Here is a 13056-nt window from a genome sequence, read left to right as displayed (position 1 = left end):
TGCTTGATGACCCGCCACCTCAAGATCATGACTTTGTTTTTGAACAAGTAGAAGTTGATGCAACAGGCCATGCTGATAAACCGACAAGCCCGGTCCGCACTGATGATAAACCTTCAAGTCCGGCTAAGGCTACTGATAAATCGTCAACAACAGTACAGGCTGTTGATGACAAGGAAGATGACATTACGATTACCGGCTTTGGCCACACCACTCCTGGCAATCCTGTTGCTTTATCAAAACATAGTGCCAAGGAAAAACTTTCTGCTATGGGCAAAGGCAAGTGGAACGCAGACTTGTCAAGCTACGCCCACCTCAACACCCAAGAACTTCATTCTGGTTTTTTAAACCGTCTGTACACAAGCCGCGACTACGATGCCGGTTTAGTAAATCTGATGAAAGAACGATACGAGGTAACTACATAACTGTTTCTCTCTTATGTCCAATTTCAAGTACCAACTCCAGTAGCCCCCAGGGGCCGATTTATGATGCCAATCTAAACCAGGACTTTGTAATATCTCTACTTTGCATGCTTAGCCTCCAAGGGCCGATTGATCTTTTTTATGATGAACCGGTACTTTAGAATTGTAATCTTTTAACTTTCGCCTGTGTAGTCCCCAAGGGCTGGTTTATCTTTCCAAGCTGAACCGGAACTTTGACCAATGTTACTTTGAGCAAATGTACATTAGCCCCCAAGTGCCAAGAATAATACTTGTATTGTACTCGAGACTTGTAAAAAATTTCTGATAATCAAGCAAATAGGCATTAGCCCCAAGTGACAAGTGTATAACTTGTTATGTGCTTGGTACTTCAAATATGTACTGCCAATTCATGATATGTCTATCTCGTGTAGGCCGAGCTGAGCAAAAAGGAAGCCCAAACCGCTGATCTTCAAGAAAATATCAAATCCCAGCAAGCAGAAACCTCCAAAGCCAAAGAGGAACTAACCAGTGCCTTAGCAGACATGGAGAAGCTGAAGGAAACTTTTAAGAAGGAATGGGCGGATTGGGGCATAGAGAAAACCGCATTGCAAAAGAGAGCTGAAGGCGCAGAAGCAGCCCTTAAACCGGTGGCCGAAGAGCTGACCGGTTTAAAGCGGCAGATAAATGCTACGACCGCTGCTGTTTTTGGTAAGAATCCTCACCTGAAGTTTTCAACATACATTATCTCATCAGTTACCGGTTTACTTATGCTCGCAATGACACAGGAACTCGCATTACCCGTCTGGGCTCTGACATGCGGATGAAGCTGAAGGCTGCCTATACTCTTATAGAGCAGTTATGTTCTGGAGCCCAACGGGTCATTTGCACTGTTGCTCATAACAAACCGCCTCCAACTTTGATAAAGGAAACCCTTGAGAAGTTGTCAATGCTGCCTGCCCGGTTGGATGAGTTAAAAAGATCAGCTGCAAGGTCAGGTGCGCTGACTACGCTAATCCGGGCTAAGGCATGGATACCAGATGTGGACTCGTCGGATATAGGCAGCGGTTATCCTGGCATAAAAGAGGACGGCTCAGAGTTTAACAATGATGATCTTCGACGGTTGACAAAGGAAATGCGCCTCTTAGTGAGCAAATTGGCTGAAGAAACAGATCTTTCTCACTATCAGCCGGTTTATGATTCTGATCATAAAAGACTTCCTGCGCCAACATGTCACATCCCTAGCTTCTGGTGCTGCCTAGTGTTTGCATCTTGCTTGCATCATGTTTAAATTTCTGAAAGTTGAATTGGGGAAAGCTGAAAGCCTCAGAAATCAATTTAATAATGGGGCAAGAACCCTAAAATTGTAATCAGTGAATCCAAAATACCCTAGAAATAGTTCTGAGAATTTTGGAAAGAGTTATAAATCAAACCAAAATTTTGGAACATTTCTAAGGAATGGCTCTAATTTTAAATCAATATTTTATTTGGATTTGGATTTATATTCTTAACATATGGAATATAATTTCAAATAACTCTAAATGAGTTTATGTGCTTTTGGATAACTCCATTGTGCAACATATAAATATTCAGGGGATTTTTGTCACTGGTTTTGGATTTTTTCTATTCGAAAACAGTGGCAAAAGAGATTAAAAAACAAAAAAACAGAAGGAAAATAAAACAGAACACAAACTTACCTGGCGCTCTAGCCCACCTAGCTGCCCATCTGAGCTAGCCGGCCCAGCCCACCTCCTCCACTCTGTCGTCTTCCTCCCCCTCGCCCCGAAGCAGCTTGGTGGCGGGCGCCGACGCCGCCCTGGCCACCTCCGGCTTGCCACCGAGGCACCCCCGACGCGTCTGGAGACGCCCCGCAGCCCCCTCTGTCTCTCCCCTCGCTCTCTGCTCTCTGTCAACCTCTTTCCCCTCCTCTGCTTCCTCTTCTGAGCGCGCCCGAGAGCGCCGCCATGGACCACCACAGCCACCGCCTCTCCCTCCTCCCCTTGAGCAGTCCAGGAGCTCTAAATCATCGTCGTAGCCCTCTCCGTCGACTCAGGCGACCGGAAGAGCCCCGACGCGTTGTCCTCGACCTCATCTTCTTCCTCGGCCACGGGAGATCGCAGCCGGGATTCCGACGCCGTCAATCCTTCCTCGAGCACGCTGACCCTCTCCCCGTCCTCCCTGTGAGCTACTGCGTCTTCCCCCCTCTCTCCTCTCTCTGCTTTTGCGCCCCAGCTAGCTTCACCACCATGCCCGAACCTCGCCGCCGCCGTGCCATGTCGCTGTCGTGGCCAGAGCTGCCTCCGCCCGCTTTTGAGCGTGTCGCCGTTCTCACCGTGCTCTCAGGAGCCGAATGCACGCACCAGCTCCTTCTCCTGGGCACCGCAGCGTCGTCCTCACCGACGCCGAACTCCGGCCGCCGCCTTGCTCGCCGCCGGCGCTGCTCCCGGCCACCCTGCGGCCTCCCGTCTGGTCCTTTGGATGCGGACGAGCAAGAGCTACTCCTCGGTGCCCTTAGCTGGCCAAACCACCACCTGTAGCTCAAATCCGAGCCAAGCCGCCATCGTTTTGGTTGCCGTCGGCAAGGCTCCGGCGACTGCCGATGTGGCCATTATTAGCGGCTAATCGCGCTCTAATTAACCTCAAGTGAAACAGACATCCGGGCCCCACCGCCTAACTGACCAGCTAACTAAATAAGATTAAGTTTAATATAATTCTAGTGGGCCCACATATCAGTTTTGACTATGCTGATGTGGCCGTTGACCCGACCCCACATGTCTGTGACTCTAGCCAGCGTTGTGTCACTGACCTACGGGTCCCACCGGTCAGGTTTGACCCGGGTAGCCCTGTTGACCCTGCTGACATCACCCTGACGCATTGCTGATGCAATAAGTCATTTTCTGGGTTAAAAATAATTCAGAAAATTCCAGAAAATAGTATAAACTTCAGAAAATCATAGAAAATAATCTATAACTCCAAATGAAATAATTTATATATGAAAAATGATAAGAAAAATCCAAAGAATCTGAATATGGCATTTTCATGCATGTTTGAACAAGTTAACCTCACTGAATAGGACAATTCATGATTATGGAATAAATGGTAATTAGTTTTTGGAGTTGGAATTTGCTATAGGTTTGAATTCCACTTCAATGAACATGACTAGCTGTTGCACTAGGTCAATTCAGTACTTTAATATGACATATCATTCATATGACTGTGCATTGCATTGATTGTGGTTCCTTTTGTGTTTGCCGGTGGTTGCTCCCCCCTCAGTAGATGTATGTTTCGGCGATATGATCGATGACACCGATGAAGAGTTATACTATCTTCAGAAGTGCCAAGCAAGCAAAACTCCCTTGTTCATTCCGATATAATCCCACTCTCTCGCTCTTGCTCTCTTTGACTGCATTAGGACAACAATGTTTCAACTGTTACATGCTGCGGTAGCTGAAACCCTTTTCCTCTGCATGACCTGTCATTGCCACAGTAAATAGATGAAACCCACTAGCATGAGTAGGAGTTGCTTGAGCCCTATTGTGCCTACTCATTCATGCTTGATTGTCATGCCTGCTACTGCTTAGAGTTGAGTCAGGTCTGATTCATCGGGGATGAATTGGAATGGTGTTGAACATGTCCTACTGTGTGTGAGCTAAGTGTGTAGGAACAAGATTTGGTAAAGGTAGCGGTGAGAGGCCATGTAGGAGTACATGGTGGGTTGTCTCATTGCAGCCGTCCTCAGGAACTGAGTTCTGTGTTTGTGATCCATGAACAGATACTATCACACATTGGGTTCCGGTAACTCGGCCCCTCTCGGCTTATTAATCAACTCGATCTCTGTCCAGGAGTTGCAACTAGTTTCTGGTGTTTGTAGGTTGTGTTAGTAGTCTACCAAGTGGCACCCGATATAGGTGGGCTTGGGACAAACTAGGCGCAGTGGCACGGTGTACTAAGTGGCACCCGGATGGTGGGCTTGGGAACCCTGCACACATCGTTTGGGGCCATGAGCGACACCCCGGCCGAATCTCCTTGCGGATGGAACCCGAATAGGCGATAAACCTGGACTAGAGACTTGTTGGTTAGTCAGGTCATGGCCGACTCCCTCACCCGGCTTCCGCTTGAAGGTTGCCGAGGTACATGACGTGTACAAGGCGATAAGTGGCGAGAGCGTGTGTGAAGAAGTACACCCCTGCAGGGTTATCATTATATATTTGAATAGTCGGATTCCTCGGATATGGAAACTTGGACCCCTTGCATAGTTCATAGACAAGTGAAAGTGGATACTCTAAAACTCGCAAGATAAGCGTGAGTGCTATGGATGGCGTTCTCGCAGGGAGACGGGAGCGGATCCATAGTGGTGTATTGGTATGGTGAATTTGTGGACTCGTGTGCGCCACCTCAAAAGAGTTACTTGCAGTCGTATTTCAGGTTAGCCACTGAGTCAAAGCTGGCTTGCTGCAGTTAAACTCCACCACCCCCTTTGTTGATACCTATGCAGATGTAGTTAGTTCTGATGTAAGTCCTGCTGGGTACATTTGTACTCACGTTTGCTTAATTTATGTTTTTGCAGAGAGACTTCAGTCTCGCTAGTAGTTCCACGTGGACTTCGATGTTTAGCTTGTTACCTCAGCTACGATCTTGCACCCTTGGGAGGGTCTGGTAGATAGTTAGGCTCCTCAGCCTTCTTCTTTTTTAGTTGTCTGTACTCAGACAAGTTAAGCTTCCGCATGTGCTTGTTGCTTGTATGCTCTGTACGTTGGGTCATGAGACCCATGCTTGTAATATTTCGCTCCTCGGAGCCTAATGAATAAATACTTGAGTCGTAGAGTTATATTGTGATGCCATGTTGTATTTACACATATCGAGCATATTGTGTGTATGATTGAAATGCTTGGTATGTGTGGGATCCGACAATCTAGTTGTTTATCCTTGGCAGCCTCTCTTATGGGGAAATGTAGTCTAGTGCTTCCATGAGCCATAGTAGTCCGCTACATCCCGGTTCACCGGAGTCCTGCTAGCCCAGCACTACTGCTCAGGACACTTGACTGGCCGGCATGTGTTTCACTTCGTTCTTGTGTCTGTCCCTTCGGGGAAATGTCACGCGGTGACATCCGGAGTCCTGCCTAGCCTACTACAGCGTGGGTTCCCGGAGTCCTGTTAGCCCAGTGCTACAGCCGGATTCACACACTGCTGACCGACATGCTCGATGTTGATTCATGTATGCCTGTCCCCGTAAGTTAGTGCCACTTTGGGTTCATGACTAGTCATGTCGGCCCGGGTTCTCTATCATATGGATGCTAGCGACACTATCATATACGTGAGCCAAAAGGCGCAAACGGTCCCGGGCCATGGTAAGGCGACACCCGTGGGAATACCGTGCGTGAGGCCGCAAAGTGATATGAGGTGTTACAGGCTAGATCGGTGTGACTTAGAATCGGGGTCCTGACACAACACATGATGTAGAAGATCTTATTTCGCCAATCCGTAAGCACACCTATGCCCCTGATGTTGACCCCTCCAACCTTATAAGCGATGAAGTTGTGTTCCAAGCCTTAACTGGAACCGATTGGGCAACCATTGACTTCCAACCACTGGGTAGAGAGGAGGAGGATGCACCAGCTCAAGACGATCCACAGCCGTCAAGTCAGCCTGGTGACGAGTCATGATCCGGAGGTCGGTTTAGCCTTCTGCGTACTGCCACACTTGCTGAAAACAATTATTCTTTTTGGGCATTAAAGTGCCTTGTAATAGGCTAGTTCAAAATACTTGGTCTGCTATGCCATCGTGCATATTTATGTTGCCTGATACTGTTAATCCATCATGATTTAGGATATATTATGCTCATAATCCATAGCGGTGTTATTCAAACTGTTCTTGAGCTCTTCTAAAGTTGTTTCAGTTATGCTCTTGTTTTGCTGTCGCGTTTATTTGCACTTGTGGCCAATTTTGACGGCCAGTGTATGTAATATGCTACTTTGTTCCCTATATTTGCACTGGTGGTGAACTTTGATGCCCAGTGGATGTAATATGTGTAATAGTTGTAATAGGCTAGCGTTAGTTGCTTGCTTATTTATTTCCTTATTGTCTCGTTTAGTTGTTTGCTTGTAGTCACTGCAGTTCTTTTTTCGCGTTTTTGTAGTGGCCACAATAATCATGGCAACACACGGACTATTGTAACCATGGGCATCCTGCGGGCCGTAGGATCCATGGGCCTTCTACGGGCCGTAGGATCCATGGGCCTTCTATGGGCCGTTGGGTCCATTGGTCTTCTACGGGCCATATGATCCATGGGCCCTCTACGGGCCGTATAATCATTTCACCAAACATATAGGCCATATTTGATAACGCTTTGAAAATAGCCCAACGGGTTAACGGGCCACAAATGGGCCCAATGTAACCACATGCTGAATTTGGCCCACAAACGGAATAGGCCAGTAACGGACCGTAACTAACCGAATTCTAGAAATGAGCCCAAGAATAAATGGGCCCTTAGAAGGCCGAAAGTTAACATGGGATGGAAACGGCCGACGGAATAATGGGCCGTTAATGGGTATAAATCGATACATTGTTCATTATGGGCCAGTTTCATCATAGGCCTTTATTGGGCGCAGAATTACGAAGGGCCTCATATGGGCCAAAAAACATCATGGGCCATACATGGGCCGGAAGTAACAACGGGCTGGAATCATATTGGACGGCCCAGATGAAGCTACTGGGCTTAATTCCGATAGGTCGTAATGGGCCGAGAGTTAGCGGGCTGTAAATGGGCAATATACGAACAGGCCGTTAACAGGCTTTCCGTGGGCCGGCGCGTTACCTTTTAACCAAGTCAAACGGGCTGGCCTTTTCATCGAAATGGGCCTCTGTTGGTCCGTGCCACGTGTCGACGAATCATAGGTGCCTCCTGTCTAATGAGTGGATGACATCTGTCCCAACAGTGAGCCAACACGTGTTTCCTCTGGCCAATGAGAATTTTACACGTGGAAAATCCCCATTGGTCCGGGCTGTTAACGGGTTATTGGATCCAAAATCGAACCCGATAGCTTAACGGTGACCTGTTACGGTGGATGCCACGCGTCGGTCACCCTTGACAAAAACACTTCTATGACGCGCGATTTATCGTCATGGAAGTGGACACTTCCGTGTTGATAATCTTGGTAATGTCATGGAACACTTCTACGACAACACAGGTATGACTATCTTGATTTTGTCATACAATCATCATGGATGTACATGCATGACAGAAAATGTGACCACTTACTGTTGCGTTCCATGTCCTCTCTCTCTCTCTCTCTCTCTCTCTCCTCCCCTTGTAAATTTAGACGCACGGGCAAACATGAAGAACGCGCGGGTGATGTTGCCGTTGACCATATCTGGACGTGTACACAAGTTACGACACTAGTTTCACGTACTAGTAGTATTACACATGTAACAAGTTTAGGAACAAAAATGACCGTGACAGACAAGTTAGGCTAGTTGTAGTACTATTTATCTACTACTCCGTAATAATTAAATGCGTGGATAAATAGATGTATCGCCAAGTGCTCGAACAAGGGGACTGGTTGCACCCTACAAGTATTTGGGTTTGACTTCCCTAAAAAATATTTGGAATTGACGAGGTATTTAACGTGAAATGTTTACGATGAGAAGGAATACATGTGGCTTGATGACGTTTTATATTTAATTTGATACGGCTCTAGCACAACATTCAGTCGATCAAACCATAGATTTCATTCAGTCTAACTCCGACTTTACATTCATATGATGATTGAAATAAAATAAACAGAAATGATAAATCCCAAAGGTTGGGATTTTAGCATGGCAATCCGAACATCTTTCATGGCAAATTTAGATTACGTGGCGGCGGGGGGTGTATTACAGTGGGAAGCGGCTCCTCTGTCATGCTCTGTGTGTCGTCGGGTCACTGAACGACGGTTATGGTGACAGCGGCGTCTTGCACCATTGTTGGCGTACTCCTGCAAGTTGGCCCTATCTTCAAGGAAGGCCAGGATGTTCCGGCCTTCGGTCTCCAGGAGCGAGACAACCGGCGGGAGGAGGCGACAGGCATTGGTGCAAGGAACCAGTCGATGATGGTGATCCATGCCGCTGAGGGGGCACTGGCACCCACACGGGGACATGCGCTGGCAATGGCACGTCGGACACATTCATGTGCACGGGCACCGGCATGGGCACGTGCGTCAGTGCATGCGCAGGCGCATACACTGGGAGGTGCATGGGCGCGTGAAAGTCGGCCAGGACCTCGTGGAACCCTGTGGCATCAAGCTCGGCGACAATGTGTGGCTCATGGTTCATCAATGCCACAGGGATGGGCACTGGCGCAGTCGGGGCAACGGGAGCCGGAACGGGAGCGGGGACAGGCGCGGCGTCTTCTCGCAAGGCCAGTTCATGCTCATCCCAAAGCGCCTTATGTTCATGAGACTCCAGCTAGGTGTCTTCCTACGGAAATTGGAAGACTAAGGGCAGACCATCATGCTGCGGCATGGTGTATGGTTAGGTCAGGCTGGTTGGAGGTAGACAACAGGAGAATCGGACAGGAAGAGAGAAGATTGTAGCGATACTGGGTAGTGCGGGGTGATTTTATACTGCGGTGTCGGTGCCATTAAAAGTGGGGGCAGTTGGAAAGAAGGTGGGCGGTAGAGCCTAGTCAAAGGGCTCGCCTCCCGGTGAGCCTGCGCAGCGGCCCGCTCGCATGCCTCCCGGCCAGCCGTTACAGTGGTCTGCTCGCACGCTGATAACCCACAAGTAAAGGGGATCAATTGTAGCCTCTTTCTATAATTAAGAGTATCAAACCCAACGAGGAGCTAAAGGTAGAACAAATATTCCCTCAAGTTTTATCGACCACCGATACAACTCTACGCACGCTTGACGTTCCCTTTACCTAGAACAAGTACAAAACTAGAAGTAATTTGTAGGTGTAATGGGATAGGTTTACAAGAATACAAAAAGCACATAAATAAAAACTAGGGGCTGTTTTGAGGTAAAGAAGCAATAAAGTTAGTATAGCGAGTGTGGAAAAGTGGTGGCAGGAGTTGCGAAATTGTCCCTAAGCAATTGACTATGTTACTAGACCGATAGCAAGTTTTATGTGGGAGAGGCCACTTCTAGCATGTCATCCCTGACTTGGAATTCTATGCACTTATGATTGGAACTATTAGCAAGCATCCGCAACTACTAACGTTCATTAAGGTAAAACCCAACCATAGCATTAAGATATATTGGTCCCCCTTCAATCCTATATGCATCAATTTCTATGCTAGGTTGAAGCTTTTGTCACTCTTGCCCTCCAATACATACTCCTATCAACATACAACTAACCCTATGGTGTGATCCACACGCGCGCTCATATGATGGGCACCAAAGGACAGCAACATAACCACAAGAAAATTAAACCAATCATAGCGATTCATCAATTACCGATAGGACAACGAAAATCTACACAGACATCATAGGATGGCAACACATCATTGGATAATAATATGAAGCATAAAGCACCATGTTCAAGTAGAGGGTACAGCGGGTTGCGGGAGAGTGGACCGCTGTAGATAGATGGGGGAAGGTGATGAAGATGTTGGTGAAGATGACGGAGGTGTTGGTGTAGATCGCCGTTACACGATGATGGCCCCGGCGGCGTTCCGGCGCCACCGGGAGAGAGGGGGAGAGGCCCCCCTTCTTCTTCTTCTTCTTCCTTGACCTTCTCCCTAGATGGGAGAAGGGTTTCCCCTCTGGTCCATGGCCTCCATGGCGGCGGAGGGGCGAGAGCCCCTCCGAGATTGGATCTGTCTCTCTGTCTCTCTCTATTTCTGTGTTCTAGATTCTGCCCTTTCACCATTTCTTATATTCCTGGAGATCCTTAACTCCGATTGGGTTGAAATTTGGACACAGTTTTTATCCGGATATTAGCTTTATTGCGGCGAAAGTAGGGCACCAACTGCCTTACGGGGTGGCCACAAGGGTCAGGGGCGCGCCCCCTGCCTCGTGGGCCCCTCGAGCATCGTCTCGCATTGATTTCACTCCCCAAAATTCACATATATTCCCAAAAAAAAATCTCAGTCAGTTTTTATCCCGTTTGGACTCCGTTTGATATAGATTTTCCATGAAACAAAAAACATGCAACAAACAGGAACTGGCACTGGGCACTGGATCAATATGTTAGTCCCAAAAGTAGTATAAAAAGTTGCGAAAAGTATATGAAAGTTTTATAATATTGGCATGGAACAATTCAAAAATTATAGATACGACGGAGATGTATCAGCATCCCCAAGCTCAATTCCTGCTCATCCTCGAGAAGGTAAATGATAAAAAAGATAATTTTTGATGTGGAATGCTACCTAGCATAATCTTGATCATGTAATCTAATCATGGCATGAATATTAAGACACGAGTGATTCAAAGCAATAGTCTATCATTTGACATTAAGACAATAATACTTCAAGCATACTAATAAAGCAATCATGTCTTTTCAAAATAACATGGCCAAAGAAAGTTATCTCTACAAAATCATATGGTCTGGATATGCTCCATCTTCACCACACAAAGCATTCAAATCATGCACAACCCCGATGACAAGCCGAGCAATTGTTTCATACTTTTGACATTCTCAAACCTTTTCAACTTTCACGCAATACATGAGCATGAGCCATGGACATAGAACTATAGGTGGAATAGGATATGATGGTGGAGGTTGTGTGGAGAAGACCAAAAATGAGAAAGTCTCACATCGATGCGGCTAATCAATTGGCTATGGAGATGCCCATCAATTGATGTCAACGTGAGGACTAGGGATTGCCATGCAACGGATGCACTAGAGCTATAAGTGTATGAAAGCTCAAACTGAAAACTAAGTGGGTGTGCATTCAAGTTGCTTGCTCATGAAGACCTAGAGCATTTGAGGAACCCCATCATTGGAATATACAAGCCAAGTTCTATAACGAAAAGTCCCAGTAGTATATGAAAGTGATAACTCAAGAGACTCTATATGAAGAACATGGTGCTACTTTGAAGCACAAGTGTGGTAAAAGAATAGTAACATTGCCCCCCTTTTTTTGGCGCGCTTCTTTGGCCCCCTTTTATATTTAGGCTTCTTTGGCCTCTCTCTTTTTTCCTTGGGGCAATGCTCTAATAATAATGATCATCACAGTTTTATTTACTTACACCTCAATATTACAACTCGATACTAGAACAAAGATATGACTCTATATGAATGCCTCCAGCGGTGTACCGGGATGTGAATGATCTAGCGTAGCAATGATATCAAAAAATGGACAAGCCATGAAAACATCATGCTAGCTATCTTATGATCATGCAAAGCAATATGACAATGATGCTTGATGACCCACAAGTATAGGTGATCTATCGTAGTCCTTTCAATAAGTAAGAGTGTCGAACCCAATGAGGAGCAGAAGGAAATGATAAGCGGTGTTCAGCAAGGTATTCTCTGCAAGCACTGAAATTATCGGTAACAGATAGTTTTGTGATAAAGTAATTGGTAATGAGTAGCAAGTAATACAAGTAAATAAGGTACAACAAGATGGCCCAATCCTTTTGTAGCAAAGGACAAGCCTGGACAAACTCTTATATGAAGGAAAGCGCTCCCGAGGACACATGGGAATTATCGTCAAGTTAGTTTTCATCACGATCATATGATTCACATTCGGTACTTTGATAATTTTATATGTGGGTGGACCGGTGCTTGGGTACTGTCCTTACTTGGAAAGCATCCCACTTATGATTAACCCCTATTGCAAGCATCCGCAACTACAACAGAAGTTTTAGGGTAAACCTAACCATAGCATGAAACATATGGATCCAAATCAGCCCCTTACGAAGCAACGCATAAAGTAGAGTTTAAGCTTCTGTCACTCTAGCAACCCATCATCTACTTATTACTTCCCAATGCCTCCCTCTAGGCCCAAACAATGGTGAAGTTTCATGTCGTTCACATGACACCACTAGAGGGATGACAACATACATCTCATCAAAATATCGAAAGGATACCAAATTCACATGACTACTAATAGCAAGACTTCTCCCATGTCCTCAGGAACAAACGCAACTACTCACAAAGAATATTCATGTTCATACTCAGAGGGGTATTGATATGCATAATGGATCTGAACATATGATCTTCCACCAAGTAAACCAACTAGCATCAACTACAAGAAGTAATCAACACTACTAGCAACCCACAGGTACCAATCTAAGGTTTGGATACAAAGATTTGATACAAGGGATGAACTAGGGTTTGAGATGAGATGGTGCTGGTGAAGATGTTGATGGAGATTGACCCCCTCCCGATGAGAGGATCGTTGGTGATGACGATGGTGATGATTTCCCCCTCCTGGAGGGAAGTTTCCCCAGCAGAACAGCTATGCCGGAGCCCTAGATTGGTTCCGCCAAGGTTCCGCCTTGTGGCGGTGGATTTTTGTCCCGTAAGCTTCCTTCTGATTTTTTTCTCAGACGAAAGACCTCATATAGCATAAGATGGGCATCAGAGGGCCGCCAGGGGGCCCACGAGGCAGGGGGCACGCCCCCCGCCCTCGTGGCTGGTGGGTGGCCCCCTCTGGTACTTCTTGCGCTCAGTATTTTTTATATATTCTGGAAATAACTTCCGTGAAGTTTCAGG

This window comes from Triticum urartu, chromosome 3A, assembly GCF_056163025.1.
Source record: "Triticum urartu cultivar PI428250 chromosome 3A, HENAU_Tu73, whole genome shotgun sequence".
Taxonomy (NCBI): Eukaryota; Viridiplantae; Streptophyta; class Magnoliopsida; order Poales; family Poaceae; genus Triticum; species Triticum urartu.
Note: the sequence above shows the minus strand (reverse complement) of the source record.